Here is a 17,860-nt window from a genome sequence, read left to right on the forward strand (position 1 = left end):
TCATGATGTCACTAGTAGATCTCGAACCTAAACTATGATCAGTTGCAATGTCCACCCTGATCTATAATGTTTTGTAATAAACAAACTAATTTGAGATCAATTTGCAATGAGCATTGTGCACCCACGTTTTAAACTAGTCGGATAGGGCAGGATGGATGATGGATTTACAAATTAATGTGCACAAATCGGTTAATTGTGACGGATTACAGCACCCACCACCTAAACTGCCCATTAATTTGATAATTTTGAGTTGGATGTTAACAAGGACACTACAAATTAATCTAGGCAAATGATATTAATTGCACAAATTTATTTGATAGATTCCATCAAGTGAATTATCACTTTGATACATTTATTCAAAAGTAAAGAGATTTTTCTTCTAATTTCCACTTCCCCTCTCTATGACCGTACAAATACAATTAGACATGAAGTTGGACTAAGCCTATTAAAATTTAAATGTGAAGATTAAAATTGAGATACATGTCAATGCTCTTTAACTTTCTGTTTTCTTTTTTTATTTATTTAATCAGTTTGTCATAGAATCAAATACAATTAAGCAAGTTGCATGTTCCTTAAATTCCAAAAGAAACGGAAAAGAGAAAATTAATATGGCAGATTTACAATTGGTGTCAAGATTCTTCTCAAAAATAAAAAATTAAATTAAAAAAAAAAAAAGGAGTCAAGATAAACTATATATATTTCCTGATAAATAACTGTGCATGGGCAACAAGAGAAAGAAACCAATGCAGTGCCTAATAAACACAATTTCAAACATTAGTCCAGGATGGAAAAATCCTACAATTATATAAAAATTTGCAGAAAAATGAAATTAAACAATGACATTTACAAGCATGCTTATGTTCATGTTCATGCATGACTCAGGTTTTCAAACAAATTCAAGAATGGCACAAAAAAATCCACTTCAGGGTATGCATCAATCATTCCGCTTCCATAACTACGCAAGCTACCAAATCAAGTTATCTAGACAAATCAGGTCAGAAACTAGTGAGGAATGCAATATGTTACCATTTTTTATTTTCATTTTTCTAAGTAAACTTTAGGTGGAATATGTTTCTGTATACACATTACACATAATTACCAACTGGTCAAAGTTTTCCCAGTCCTAACCAAAATTAAGGGTTACATATCATCACACTACAGAAATAACTGCCTAAAACAATCACCATGGTCCAAGAGCCAAGTCCTACAGTTACGAAACCAATATGCGATATGGAGGATTAGGCTATTCTTCATGTTTATCCTAAGTCCATATGACATATAATGGGAACCAAACTCAATATATCAACCGCTTGAATTTTGGGCCACTAATGCAAACCAGGATGTTATCAGGTCCTCAGGTTCCAAGCAATGTATAAAATCAAAAGACCCACTCCAAAACTAATTAAACAAGAGTAAAAATTCCATTTAATCAAATTTGCTTCCCAATATTTAACCCAAACAATCATACCCCCCACCCTTGTCAGTGGGATGGTACCTCCCAATGCATGAAGTGCTTGGGGGTTAGGGGGGGAGAGGTTCAAGCTGCAAGGTCAGCAGCACATATTAATGTATATATTTCTAACAGCCCAAAAATTTAACCCAACCAATCATGTTTCTTAGTCATCAACAATTATTGTCATAAATAAAACAGAAACACACAACTAAAGGACATATGAAAAGCAAGATGAAGCCTAGTGACACATAGGCCATCATCAAATAAAATCTGACAGTTCATAGAACTCCATAATTTTTTTTTTTTTTTTTTGGGTATCAGATTAAAAGAGCCCTAAAAACCTACCTTGTTCTACAACAAGTATTTGCACCACTAGTTCCCTGACACAAACCCTTCATTTCGAATAAATTTAAAAAATAATAAAATATGAGAGTGACCAACTCAACAGGGTAAGGCCTCCTAATAATCACTTCGAGGTTGATTAGCATCCAAAGAAGAACTTGAGAATTTTATACAACAATAAAGAAACCTATACCAAATCTACATCTTTATATAGGGCTCAAAACCAAATTCATAAGGAAACCATAACACAAAAAAGGAAATAAGGCTAGGTCAAATGAAACTCCTATAACATTTTCTCACTGCTAAACCAAATCAATAGGAAAAAGTACACGTATTTTTCATTAGTAATTTACACAAACACAAGGTGGGTCTTGAACCCACAACCTCACCCTCCACCTTGCTCTTGCAAACCAAGAAGTGCCATTTGAGCTAAAGCTCATTAGCCCAAAAATCACGCCAAAAGCTAAAATCAATGCAGCCAAAAACCTCATATTGTAGCTCCAGAATAACCCACCCACAACCATGTTTTTATCTTTACACTTTCTTTGGGGAATTTCATCAAACACTTAAGCGGCACTTTCCCTATGCTATTACTTTTAGACAAATTTGATAACTTTCATAACCCATCTAGAACCCAGACAAAACCCCACAAAAAGAATCAAACTTTAAAGAGAACATCCAAAATAAAAAGTGTACTAATGGTGAAAGCATCGAAATATTGAACAAAAATGGATGTGTGGGTGAGTCACTAATCACCATCACAGAAGCAAATGCAAAACCCCAAATCCGAGAAGAAAGAGATGAGGTACTGTAGTACGTACCAGGAGGATTGATCAATCTCTTTTAAGGTTTTATGATTTTCTCAGCCTCTGGACTCTGGTCTGCTGTTAGTTGTTACTTGTTAAACGGAGCAACGACTGTCCTGCTTATATTTTTTTTAGGGAACTTTTTTTTTTTTGGATAAAATAATTTTTTTTTTAAATAATATTATTAGCAAAAAAAAAAATTATTACAAATATATAACATGAATATAATTTGTTGTGTCACTCAATACAATTATGTGATTGAAATTAATTATAAAAAAAAATTAATTATTGTACATTGAAGAACTATATCTAGATTTTACTATGCTATCATGGACATTGGTTCAATTTCATAAGTAATTTTAATGCATATTTATTAGGGACTAAACTAGATATGAGTTTCTACATTTGTTTTATGAGGTAACAATATTATTGATTTTCTCAGTCTCTTATTTTTGTCCAAAGAATTAGGATTTGAATCTCATTTACACTAAAAATGATTCCATTAATATCTTTTTTTTAATAGTAAATAGTGAATAACAATTATTTTAAATTCAAATTAGCTCAATTAATAAAGTATTTTATCATCAAATAAGAGAAACTTGATATTCAAGTTCTACTTACAACACCAAAACCAATTAGTGTTTTGGTCAAATAATTAAAAAAATCAATATGGTGTGGATGTCAAAATTGAAAATTTATTTTATCTATAAATTTTATTAAAAAAATTTAAAAATAAAAAAAGAAGAAGAAGAAAAAGAAAGAGATGAACCATCATGCAATTGACACCGTACCGTACATTTCAAATCATATAAGATGAAAATATACTAAGACTTTTATTTTAATAAGTAAATTTTGAAAAGTTTATTTTCAATTTTTAAAAAATTTGTAAACATATCAAATTGTCATTTGGGTTAAATTCTAATTCAGCAGTTGAAAATTTAAATTGAAAAAAAAAATGTATACATTCCAAGTTATCTTTTGAAATTGAATATTTACTTTAAAAAAAAAATAAATAAACATGCCAAGTTAATTCTTGAAATTGAATTCTTCCAACTCAAGAAACGTAATTTTTCCCTAACATTATACTCAATCTCCTATTCCTAATGTCACTTTTACTACTTTCAAAATACTGTAAAAAAAATAAATGGACAATCCAAATATAATAGCAAGTAATTTTTAAGTCTTTGTTCAAACTTTCACTAAGTTGAGTACTTTGCATCACTAAAGTAGATGTCATATTCATGTAACATTTAGCCATAATCTCTTTATGTCATTCAATGAACAAAGAATCTTAGAGTTTGTTTGGAACAACTTATTTAGTTGAAATTGAAAACTTTTTGCTGAAAGTACTGCAGATAAAATTAAAAGGTGGCTGAAATAGTACAATAAGACTTATGAATAGTCCCAAAAAGTGTAATAAAACCCATAAATAGTAGCAAAAATAAGCTGAATAGTAAAAAAAATTGGGTTTTTAAGCAAATGCCAAATGCACACCTTAGCTGATACCTTTGCAATTGCAGGATATTGATCAGTAAAAATAAATTTAGGCTTTTTACTCTTGAATGCATTAAAAACGCTTTCATGCTTGAAAGATTAAGTTATTTCATTGTATAAAAGTGCAGCCTCAAAAATTACCATCTTTTTTCATTGGTGATTAAAACTTATAAACAAAACTAATAGACTCAAATTTTTATTTTCTTCTTGTATAGTGTCATAAGTCATAACACTGTCAATAATAAATTATCATTTTAGTATCAACCCAAACTATATTAGCTATCTATTTTTGGCTATCCAATCGTACACAATATAATGATGGATTATGAATCAATGATTGCTAAAAATACCATAATAATTTACTTGCTTCAACATTTATCAAGTCTTTTCCGTCTAATTCAAAGATGGTTATTCTAATCATTTTCAATTTAGCCAAGATTAGCATTTTCAGTAGCTTCTCTACTTATTAACTAGTGTCTTGCCTTAGCCTTAATTCATGTGCTAAATCAATAACAGAAGCTCAGGCTTCAAACATTCTTCATTGTGATTGCATCATGAAAGCATTTTTTGGAAAATATGGTCATGCTCAAATACAAAATAGTATGCCTTTTAATTTTTGTTCTCTCAAACTAATGAAACACTAAAACATACATGATAATTAATCACCTTTTTCAATCAAGTATGATAGTTTAGATGATCTCAGTTGTCTGCTTTTTGAGTAAATTATTTAGTACCCAAAAATTTTCGAGATGCTAATTCTTTGTCTATCTTACGTTTGGTTAAATAATGTTTTCAAACCACCGCACACCCTTGGTGTAATGGTCACTCCACAAATATAAGTGTTTATGGGGTGTGGAGGAAAGGGTCAGGGTTCAAATTTTCAGGAGGAAGCTTTACACACATATACATTTAGATTATACTAGAGTAAAATTTATATCTTATATCAAAAAATAATAATCTCAAACATTGGGCTTGTTTGTTAGTGTTGTTTAAACAACAGTTTTCGTTGTTTAAACAATACAACACGTAATTCCATAACACTTTTTCACCCACACGTAATTCCACAACACTTTTTCACTCACACGTATTTCCACAAAACTCAAACAACGTTACTAAATGGCCCTAAATTCCATTCACTATCCATAACTTTCCCATTACTTCTACAACGTCCTTAATGTATTAAACTTCATACCAAACTGTGAGTTCCAGTTAACTCAACTGGTAAAATTTCTTATTGCTGAATAAGAAATTTAAGGTTCAATCCCCCGCTTAGACTATTCAGTGTCTTAGTCTAATGATAAAGAACCATCATTTAAGGTCCATTTGGTTAAGGGTGAAACATGGAGGATGAAAAATAGAAAAGAGAAAAGTGGAGAAAAAACTAATTTTATGGGTGTTTTGATGGAAAATTGGTGGAGCCTATGTGTTTTATCTCCTAGCCCACCAAAATTGTATCTCTCCAATTTGGGGAAAGAAATAGTATTAGTCGATAATTGACCTACCACATTTTCTTTTTACAAGTTGGACTTGGATATATTGTTGCCTATTTCCTATATTCTTTCTTTCTTTCTTTCTTTCTTTGTGCTTCCTTTCTTTCTTTCTTTTTTGTTGCTGTTAATGTTGTTGTTGAGAAAATCGTGCTTTCTTGGGTAGTGGACATATTGTTTGCCTTTTTTCTCTTTTTTTTCCTTAAACTATAAGTGATTATTTCTTTTACTTTTTTTTAGGGCATAATTTTTCTTTTTTTAATAAATTTGGGTGATTGCCTTTTTTTTTTTTTTTTGCCACTTTTTTGTTTTAATTAGACATCATTTTTTAAACAATTAATAACATATGAGTAAATTTATACTAACTCACTTTTTTCACTCCCAACCAAACACAAAAGAGGGAAATTAAAATGTTTTCTATCCTCCCACTTTTTCATCCCTTCCCTATTTTTTATTCTTCTCATGGTTTTAAAAACCAGATCAGAGGCAAAACCATTTTTGCCTTCAATTTCCAATTTAACTCGGTTTTTGGCCGATTTTGGGGGTTTTCTAACCGATGCAGTACCCGATTCCTAGTTGAACCGGCCTGTCCAATCCAATTTTTAAAACCATAATCCTCCCACTTTTCTATCTTTCCAACCAAATAGACCCTAATAGTGGATGCCATAGCTTGAAAATATCTCTAAAAAAAATTACATACCAAACTTTGGAACCCAAAGCCATCATTAAGAGTGGATTTCATAAGTTGAAAATATCCCTAAAAAAATATAAATAAAATAAAAACTACATACCAAACTTTGGGATCCAAAGTTTTGAAAGGATTATTTGTCATCCTATAAAAAGGGTCATTAAACCAAATACATAATGTTAAGTACAAAAAAAAAAAAAAGAAAAAAAAAAGGCAGATTTTATTATTTTTCATTAATAATGGATAGCTTTCCTTCGAGCTTAAAAATTCTATTAATATTAACCATTGGGAAAAAAATGCACAAGATTTAGAACCCAATTCTATTAAGCCTAAACTGGATTCAATTGTTCAAATTAAAATTTAGAATGGCAAATAAATCTTCCAAAAAATTAATGCATTTGGCTCCTAATAGGTACAAATATATGACAAATCTCCCACATTATTTTTAAGATTGTACACATTTGAACACAATAATGATTGTCACAAAAGGATATGTTGGGACGTGGAATCCCAAACTTAAGGAAACAACATTGCCGACCTTATAGGGCCCCTAACCCTCGGTCTAGGCATGACTAAACCATTTGAACCAATCAAGATAAATGTACATGGACATAAAGGCATCCTACCAAAGTACGAACTACATCCGAGGATGCCCAAAAGCCTAAGACATCCCACCGAGTTACGTGTTCTATCTGAGGATGTCCAATGACCTAAGACACATCACTGCGGTATGTGTGCTATTTGAGGATAACCGAAATACCTAAGACATACCACCGAGGTACACATAATGTCTGAGGATGCCCTCCTAATCTTCCTATTGAATCCATAGCTATCCACCTGACGTAATTGCATTCAATGCAACAGATAACTTATCAAAATAAAACAAATAAACCCCAAAAGTCTTCATTCATTATAACCTCAACAAAAGAAAAGCCAGATGGGATAGAAAGGCTGCCCAACCACATTAGGACAGCACCTACTGTGACATAAGGGGAAGAAGAAAATAAGAAGAGCCATGCACAGGACAAGAATAAGGAAAAAGGAGAAGAAAAGATATAAAAATGAAAGTAGACAAACAACGAGGGTGTTTGAAACATGAGGAGTGGAAATTATAACTGAAAGAAAGAAGAGAAATAAGAAACTTTTCCCTTTATGAACTTGTATGAGAGTGAGATAAATTCTTGGTCCTTATTCAAACTTCCCATTGTGGATTGTTGCAAACCCACAATCTAAATTAATTGTGTATTTAAGAAAGTTATTAATCACGGATTATTTCCTCTCTTCCGCAGGATATAAAGTCATAAATCATGACATATCTCCCACATTATTTTTAAGATAGTACACATTTGACCACAATAAAGATGTATAAAAAGATATAAAGCCATGGAATATTCAACCATTAAGACAATAATACTAAGAACAAGATGATGTATTTAGGGTCTGTTTGGGATTTGTTTATTTTGCTAAAACTGAAAATTTTTTGTTAAAAGTATTGTAAATAAAGATAAAAGTTAATTGAAATAGTACAGTGAGACCCGTAAATAGTACTAAAAAGTGCAGTGAAACTCATAAATAGTAGCAAAAATAAGTTGAATAGTAAAATAAGCTGCCTTTTTAATCTGAAGCCAAACATACACTTAATATTGGAAGAATAACATATGAAGTACCGTCCATGGGTTTTAAGAACAATAAAAGAAAGTGGGAAATAATAATCTTTTCGTTAGGACACTCTAATTTAAACATAAATATAAACCTAAACATATTAAAAACAATAATTCTGAAACAAATATAACTAATATACATAAACATGAAAAACAAATAACAATAATAATAATGATATTTGAAACATTGTTTCTTCTTTCTTTGTTCCGCACCATTTTACTTTTTATTTTATTTTTTTTATAATTCCATAGTTATAATGGGTAAGGAGAGAATTAAACCTTAGATGTCTCTATTAAACATCAAGAGGTGTCAATTGAACTATGCCAATTAAAATGTAAGGCTCTTAGCTCACATTATTTTACTAAACTCACATAAATCTTACCTTGTTTTTCCTTAATTGATATCCAAAATCAGGATAATGATCTATTTTATTTAAAATATTACAAAAATATTTTGCATAGCATCAAACATAAGTGTAAAGATTCTGAAATTATGATACAAATTAATATGCACAAGAAATTAATGTCAAGTATTTTATAAATTTATGAAAGCATCTTAATCATACACCTTAAATGACACTAAAAAAAATTATTATTTGAATTTTGATAACTATTTTGTCACAAGATTCTTGATAATTATCATAGTATAAGGTTCGTTATATATTTAATTATAACAAAGCTTCGGTTACATTCTTCATACGTGTATTGAGGACTTTTCCATTAACATACGGATGTAAAGGTTAACAAATTAAATATTTTTACTATGAATAAAGTAACATTATTTTGAAAGGTGTATAAATCACATTGTTTTGTAGTTCATAGAGTATTATTATACACATTAAAAACAAACTTGTAAATTATTTAACTATCTAATAAATAGTAAATTTCAAGTCAACGACAAATTAAATATGATTTAATTATTGACCCACATTTTTTCCAAACTAATGTTTGGTGCAAAATTATAGATTTTATGTGAAAATTGTCAATGACCTTTGAACATATCAAATGGTAAACTCTTAATCCTTTTCAATCCTTACAAAATTATTAATGATAACATATACATCATTAGTCGCTTGGCACGTTCCAAATGGTAAATTTTCAACCCTTTCTTCAAATAATATATAAAAAAGCATAAACATAAACATAATAAAAATAATAATAACAAGACATAATCATCACTAATGAAAGGTAAACATAAAAACAATAACACCAATAATGGAACATTGTTTCTTATTTCTTATTTCCCACCATTTTACTAAATTTACATAATCAACCTCTTTTTTGTTTTTATTTATTTTTTTTTAAATTGGATATCCAAAATCGGGATTATAAACTAGTTTTTTTTTTTTGCTTGGTGTGAAGACACCTTATCTTGTACCAACCTATATTAAAGTCCTTGATTCCTATGACATAGAGTTATTTTATTTACTAAAATTACTTTACCTCAATGTCAAGCGCAACAATGTATTTACAAAGACTCAAGCCCACTCCCTAATTTCTCAAACAAAGTGAAGAGGCCACTTAGGGACAAGAACCCTAATATCACTCCATCTCCCACTTACCCCCCCCCCCCCCCCTCCAAATGTGCCTATGAATTCAACTTAGCTAGAAATTCCATACATCCATCCACATACATACATGCTTATTGTTTCCCTTGTTTTGAGTTCATTCTTCCTAAGATAATAATTAAGAAAGGCCTTGTGAGGGGGAGATTCTTTACATTAGGGAAAATAAATAGTCTCTCTCTCACAGAAGGCACACCATTTATATTCCATATTAACTTTCTTGAAATCATTAACCATTTCATCTTGAGTCATGCTAGATCATCCATACACCATCTCTAGTTTGCATATCAAACTACAGTAGCAATCAAACGAGGGGCTTATCAATCGATCACACAACTGCTAAGAAAAGAGGGAATGAACTTGTCATAATATTTGTCCTCTTCCTTATATGATTTTATAAACTCCTTTTGTTTGTTTATTTTCTTGTATGTTACAAGTTGTCTCTTTTATGTTTTGTTGTTTATTTCAAAATAAGTATGCACACAACACACAAAGTCAATCTGAGTATATAAGTTAGTTTATTAGCACATTGGGCTTAGGCCCATTTATTGTTGTACTTGTCTAACACTTATATTATTTGTACTACACACATATTGTGCCTATATAAAGGCTTGCTCTTGCACTATTTATACATCGAATATTTAGAAGTGACCCAAACTTAGAGGGTTAAATAGTATTTAGCCCTATCCGAAAAATCTATATAAAAAAAAAAAGTATTTAGCCTATAATAAATAATAAATGTAGTTTCCACTTTGATTGGGACAAGTAAATGTTGTCTCCATATATCATATGGACAATTCTTGTATCATTTTACTTTATTCACTTAAGATTATTGTACATCATGCTTTTGTGTCAAAAGCCTTGTACTTTAATTGGTTGATACTTTCTAATGTATTAATAACGTTTATGGTTCAAATCTCCCCTCCTTCATTGTAACTAATATCAAATTATTAAAAAAAAAAAAAAATCTTGTTTTTGGTATGTGACTCACCATAGTATATTAAAATTTTCAAAATAGTTTGCTCTAGCTAAAATTCTATTATTAAACTTTCATAAAGTTTAAAATACTACTCTAATTAAAATTTTGTTGTCAAAACGTTCCAAAAGAATTTTTATTATTTATTTTAAATTATTTTAATAGTCTAACATGACTTTTTATTTGGCCATGTTATATCATGACTCAAATTAAGTGTTACATGTCATACAATACTCAATATGTTTAAGATTTAACTTTAATTAAAAATTGATTCTCAAAAAGAAAATACTTTAATTAAAAATTTTGGTACCACAATATTTAATATAAAATAAAGTGAAATAAGTTCTGTAAGGACGCGATTTGCAACGAACCTTAACAGTTTTGAGTTCGCACGTAAAAAGGCCCAGACAATATGATTTGTAGAGCGTGGGTGTAAAGAACTAGGTTAACTGTGGTATCTTAAAAAGACTCACTCTCACGTATATTGAAGGTCAAAAGTTGTTACAACAATCGTTTTCTTTAATGATCAATACAATTCTTCTTCTCTACTTTTGCTCTCTTCCTTTTTGTCTGTGTTTTTCTCTCTTTTCTCTTTCTATTCCGATCCCTCTTCTTGGCGCTCTTCTTTTAGTTTATATACCCCCCTTTGTGTTCCATCCTCACCGCACACGTGTAAGTTGGGTCCGGAGGATTTCTTTCTGTCCCATCTAGCACCTCCTGGAACTTCCTATGGGTAGCTGTAAGGTTGCTTCCTTACTGTTCAGGTATCACCTTCGCATTAATGCGGCCAGAGAGTTGGTTGAGAGGTCATTAATGCGAAGGCAACTGTAGTTATAGATATTTGTTTGCCTTATCTCTTTCATCCTTGGTCGGTTATTCTATCTTTTACGGTTACCTAATTCTGAGGTTTGGTTGCAATAAGACCACATCCTGATCGTCCTCGGACGCATACTGCCGAGGAGTATGGTGTCTTCGGACGGATACAGAACCCTACCCTTGTGATGTTGACTACCATCCCCTTCAGTAACTACCTTATGACTTGACTTGGCTTCCTCGAATGGATATGCATCCTCGGATGGGCCACGGGCCCAACATTCCTGAATCAATCCTGAACTTTATGGGCCTATTGATCGAACGGTCCCCACAAGTTCTATTGTTTGTTTTAAATTATTTAAATAATTATTAGCTTCAACAAAAACTTAGTATTTTTTTCACATATCATGAGATAAATTTTCTTTTCTGAATCTATTTTATTGGCCAATTTCAATGAAAATAGTTTATGTTTTAATTACATATAATTTAAGGACTAAATAAAAGTTTGAACCGTTGAAGCCAATTGAAGCCTAATTATATAGGTTCTTTCATTCTGCTTTTCAATTCAGTATAGGAATAGTCTTCATTCTCAAAAAAAAAAAAAAAAAAAAAAAAATCAGTATAGGAATAAATTATAACTACAGTGAGGAAAAATGTAATAGCCATATAAGCGTACAAAGCCTAATTCTCAATTTTGGGCCTAAACCCATCTACTATGCCTAATAATGCTTCTTGAGCAAAAATCACCCACGGAAATAATGTCCTTCATTTGTGCGATAAATGTTGTATTTCACATTACTATACATGAATACAAATCTCTCTCACTTTTAGTATTTCACTTTATTAATCCTTATTCAATGTAATGTCATGTGTCTATTTTTTTATTAAAAAAACTTTAATTATTTTATTAAAAAAGAAAAAAATATGTAACAAATTATAATTGATGGAATATAGAATAAAACATTTGAAATATGATTGATGAGCATTATTCCCCACACGCTCGTGTTTACACTCACTTGCACACTTGAATACACACAAACTACACAAACAGAACACACACAAATAGTAAAAAAGAAAGAAGAGTTCTTAAACAGCCTGGCCAAGACAAAATAAGAGAGTTTTAACTTTTTCTTCTTCTTCTCTTTTTTTTTTTTTTAAATAAAAGATATTAAAAATTATATATAATTATTGTTCAGTCTGAGACCAAAAATTGAATTTTTAAAAATTAGGACCGGACTCAACCGGATACCTTAGAAAGTTAGAAATCTTTTTTTTTTTTTAAATTAGTAGTGGAGAATAAATGGATTTTTTTTTTTCTTTTTGGATTTTGGTCTTCTTAAGAAGGGCAAAATATTTTTTTTTTGAATTTTAATAGTTGTCAATTTGATTCCTATTATTTTTAATTTACAGCTAATTTGGTCGCTATTGTCAAATCACAAATTTTCTCACATTTTCTTACTCTTTCTTAGTAAATAAACAAAAAAAATACAAATCAAATTTACCAATTTCTAACTCTAGTAAACACAGATTAACTTAGCAATTAAAAGAAACCCAAATTTGAACCTAAAATGACTGTAAATTAAAAATAATATGAACCAAATAAATTATAATTTGAAAATAATGGTTGGGTCAAATTGATTACTACCAAAATGCATAGATCAAATTAACACTAATCCCAAATTTAGGGACCAAAATAATTTTTTTTTTTTTTTTTGCTACCGAAAAATGGGGGTTAGGTAAGCTACACCAGCTCCTGGACAGAGCGCTCAGGTTTAGACCCACAGGCCAACCCTTAAGGATGTCCACCAACGAGGGACTGTTAGTAGTGGAACTTGAATTTAAGTGAGTTAGACAAAGTGTCCGAGCTTTATCAACTAAACCATCCCCGTTGGCACCAAAATAATATTTTTTCTTATAAAGATTTGGAAAAGAAGAAGCATACGGTAGAATTACCCCAAACATACGGCCAATATTGCGCAAGGCTCTTGAGGATTTGGGCCCTTTATTTTCTTTATATGGTCTAAAGTTGGATTGTTGTCTTGTCGCTATAAAAAAAGGGCTTCATGCCTAGTACTCTTGTGATTACTGCTTTATGGTGCTACGGCCCATTACAACTTAAATGAATAGTTTTCATTTCTATTCGGTTTAATGATTTAATCAGATAAACAGAGAAACTAGGATAACAATCTTATATTATAATTCAACTAAAACACATATGAATGATACTTTTAGTCGGAAGATTTAGTAATAAAAATATAAGAATTAATTTTCTAAAGGCAATTTTATGAATTTAATTGATTTTGCACGAGACAAAATTAGTCAATTAATTTGTATTATGTGTTTAATGTGCATGAAGTCTACGTTAAATCAAAAAATGATATACAATAAAATATTTTTGCATTTTTATTGTTTCTGTAACCAAGACTGATTTGTGAGGAAGACATGGGTTTCACTTAACTCAATTGGTAAAGTCTCTGATGGTTGAATAAGAGATTTGATGTTCAATTTCCGCCTACATCAAAAACTGATTGATATCTTGGTCTGATGATAAAGAGTTATTATCATGAGCAGACGTTACATGTTGAAATTATCAAAAAAATATTTGTGAGGAAGAGAATGAAGAGGCTGAGAAGGAGGGAGAGGAAGAGATTTGTGAGGATGAAAATGAATAAGAGATCTGAACGTGTAGGTATAGCTAAGTAGGATTGGAAAAGTAAAAATAATTTAAATAAGTGGATGAGAACAGTTCAAGATAAGAGTTAAAAAAAAAAAAATTACAAAGAGATAAAGCCGAGATAATTTCAAAAAAATAAATAAATAAATAACTGTGGAGAAAGGAAAAAAAAGGATTGGACATGCGCTAAAAATTTTTAGCTTTTGGCAATACTTAAAGCTATTTTATTTATTTTACCACCTTATTTTATAAAACATCTAACATCAATGGTTTTATTTTAGTATTTAATCACTTAAAATAATATAAAATAAATATCTACTACAATAAACAATAGCCACAACTACAACCACAAGTAAAATATATTACGTTGCTTTAACATTTGAGCTACAATGCACAACTATAGATAGTTGTGCACAGTAGCTAATGAGTTAAATTTTTTACTTATAGCACCACCAATATAGCATACTTTTTGTATATTGTGATGTTAAAAATAGCATTTAAGTAATTTCACACTACCAATATGGATAATATTAGGAATTTAAAACTTCTTTCTACCATGTAATTTCTCATCCTCATGTCACTTTCTCTTCAACGGTGCTTATTGATTGATTTTTTTTTTTTTTAATTATAAAATAGGCTGAGTTATAACTTATAATACTTATTTTCTGGACCCTACTTTCAACTTTAGATAAAGAGCTGCAAACTTAATTACTGCTTCCAAGTTTGTTAACAATTTCTTTAATCTTTTAAAAAAATATTGTTCATATTGCCTATGATTTTTAGGTATTGGAAATAATTATTAATCAATGTCATCTTTAGCATAAATTTTAGGTATAACAAATTATTATTGGTGTTGGACATTTTGTGTGTGTGACTTATTTAGAGCTTACCATGTAGGTTTGAAACTCTCAATTTTTCTATATCATCACTATTTTTTTTTTAAAAAAAACCTATTTTTTACTATTTATCCACCTAATACTTCTTCTAAAAAGAAAAACTAGAGCATGATAATCTATATATCTATTTATACTATAAAATCGAAGTTTCTAACTTTTTTTTGAACTTCTTTAAAACTTACCATGTAAAGTTTGAAACTCTCACATTTTTTTACGTCAGTACTATTTAAAATAGAAAACAAAATAAAAAGGTTGTATTAACGTGCATCATTAACAGAGTTTATTGTGTTTACAATAGTTTTTTGACTTTCTGTTTACAATTTTTTGTCTTTTTTTTTTTTTTTTTTCTGCTTTATGTCAATATTTTTCAACTTTATAAACGGTTGGACCAACTTTATAAAGATAAAATAAATATTAAAATAAACTCTAGGATTCGTTTTAAGTCTTTTTCTTTTATTTATTTAATTTTTTTATTAAATAAGACCTACATTAATCTAAGTGCTCGTTAATATTTGCCAAAAAAAAAAAAAAATGAAAAAGAATAAGAAGGTCTTTTTTCACTATTTATCCACCTTACACTTCTTCTGTTAACTAAAACTAGAACCGGATAATAAAAAAAACTCTCTTTCCTCAAAAACTCATCTCTCAAAAACGTGAGTCCCCAAAAACCATCTCCCCTAAACACTCTTGAAAAAACACTCATTAGCGTAAAAGAAAAACCCAAACTGAAAAACCCTATTGAACCCATAGCTAACGCATTAATTGCTTTTCTTCTCTCTCCATCCAGTCTCTGTCTCCAAAGCTTCCACCTTTGCCGGTCTTCTTTGTTTACAAGTGGGTCTGTTCTTTGAGGTAGTTCTGCTTTTCTCTATGAATTTATGTTTAAAAAATAGTGAGAAAAATTGAAAACTGAGATGTCAAAGTTTCATCAAGTAGAGTCCAGGTAGATGGTATTTGGGAAAACCCAGATATAAATTGTTGTCAATATAATCAATAAATTTATTGTTGTTATTTGCTGGGCTTATTGAGTTGTTGCTTCTGTTTTTGTCTCTTAATGTAACTATATTTTGTGGTCTTTGGTGAACTGCATTGGATTAGTGATGTGAAAATTGGTTATAATTAATACCCATTTTGGTACCAAAGCATATGAGAAAGTGATTATTGGTATATGGGTTGGATGTATTTACAGTTTCTTATGGCATTATTCATTAGAAATCAAAAGGCATATATTTTACACCTTCATTCAAAGCTTTTTTTTTTTTTTTTTTTTTTGGGTGCAGTTTACATTATACACTTTTTAGAATTGTGGTCTTTGATTTAAAAACAAATAGATTTTCCCCAGGAGGATCTTCTCACTTCGAGCCAGATTGAATTGTCTATTTTTAGGTTTGAACTTGAAGTTACAAAATTAGTCAAGGTTAATGGATAAATTTTGAAGACAAGACAAAAATCGTATTATAGGATATCTGAAATTTTTATTTGCTAGGCTTGCATTAGATTGGAAGTTTTAGGATATTGCTTTGAGATTCTTTTATGTAGTGGTGAGCTTCCACAACTTATAAGGTAGTGGAAGTGCTAATTAAGCTACAAGACTTTTGGCTTCCTTTATATTTTAAAATGCTTCATGTTTTCTATACCTTTTTATTTTCCTTTCCTAATTATCAGGTGCCAGTATAAACCTTAGGCTAGAGAGAGAGATAAAAAAAAGAAAAGAAAAAAAAAAAGAATAGGCGGCTGTGGGTTATTAGCAACAAATAACACTGAAGTTATGCTTGAATTTCTATGCAGGGACTTTCACTCTGTTTAACTGGTGCACGTTCAAGTGAGCTATCAATCATAATGGCCATGCTCTTTTGTTTTTATTATTATTTTTTTAAATGTACCTATATGAATTAATTAAATTGTTCTACCCATTAGCCATTTGTACTAAATTTGGAATGATGTCCAGGGGCTATCAAGGCTATTGGAGCATTTAAAGCCAACTGCAGTGGCTGATGCAGATGTGATTTTCAGTGTGGAAAGTAAAATACTGGTGAGTTTCATTTCTTTTATAATGTATAAATTGTGTTTAACACTCATGAGCTTATAACGTGGTGAATAGTGCTTATGAACTGTTAGTTAAGGTGCCTTGCAAATAGCTTGACTAGGCTCCTATGATAAGTGGGACCAAATTGATCATAACAGAACAATCACCCTTCAAAAATATATGATGAATGACTGTTGGTGTAAATTATGATAAATTTGCTTGAATGGAACTCCAAAAATTGCTTTTTAGATGTTATTTAAAGTAGAATTAAAAGTTCATATGCTTGATGCAAAGTGTTTTGCTCCGTCATCTGTTGCTTGAAGTTTACTGCCTAATATGTGTAATTATTATTGGGAGCAAAACATGATCTCCCTTCCTTAATTTTCCCAGGCACATACCTCATTTTTAAATGAATCAGAGTAACAAAGTCGTGTTTTTTTTTCCCTTCTCAGTGCTTCTTCCCATGGAACTTTGTTGCCAATATTAAAACCTCACAAAGAGTCTTTTTTTTTTGAAGTCCAAGTTCATTCATTATTTTTTATGTTTGCAGGTATTAGGTGAAGCATATCAAATTTAAAGTGATCCACTGCATCTTCGCAAAAAAAAGAAGTGATCCACTGCAAAGAGATGCTTATTATTATACATAATTTTTCTAAAACTATCCCATGCATTTAGTGACTAGTAACAATTAACCATCAAAACTAGAAAACTGAAAACCCCATTTCCCTCTTTCACACTCTCTCTCTCTCTCTCAAACCTCAAAAAGATGGCTTCCATCCCTTTCCTCCGCATCTTACCCACCACCACCACCTTCAACCTCAAACCCCCCTCACTCCCATCCCTTCGTATCATCAAACCCACATACACCCCACCACACCCACGAAAATTCACTATAACTCGCATGTCCTATAACCCAACACCAGCCACAGATCGCTTGATCTCCACCATAGCCTACACTCTCCCTTTCTTCAACTCCCTC

At 30.5% G+C, this 17,860-nt stretch overlaps 1 protein-coding gene and 1 pseudogene across 15 annotated transcripts in view; one reads left to right on the forward strand and one right to left on the reverse strand.

Moving 5' to 3' along the window:
- LOC126724225 (putative disease resistance RPP13-like protein 1) overlaps positions 1-17,860 on the forward strand; it is a 285,952-nt gene that overhangs the window by 239,805 nt on the left and 28,287 nt on the right. The window lies entirely within an intron of this gene.
- Positions 1-17,860, reverse strand: part of LOC126724244 (PHD finger-like domain-containing protein 5A) — a 51,816-nt pseudogene that overhangs the window by 672 nt on the left and 33,284 nt on the right.

The sequence above is a fragment of the Quercus robur genome, chromosome 4 (assembly GCF_932294415.1).
Source record: "Quercus robur chromosome 4, dhQueRobu3.1, whole genome shotgun sequence".
Lineage (NCBI taxonomy): Eukaryota > Viridiplantae > Streptophyta > Magnoliopsida > Fagales > Fagaceae > Quercus > Quercus robur.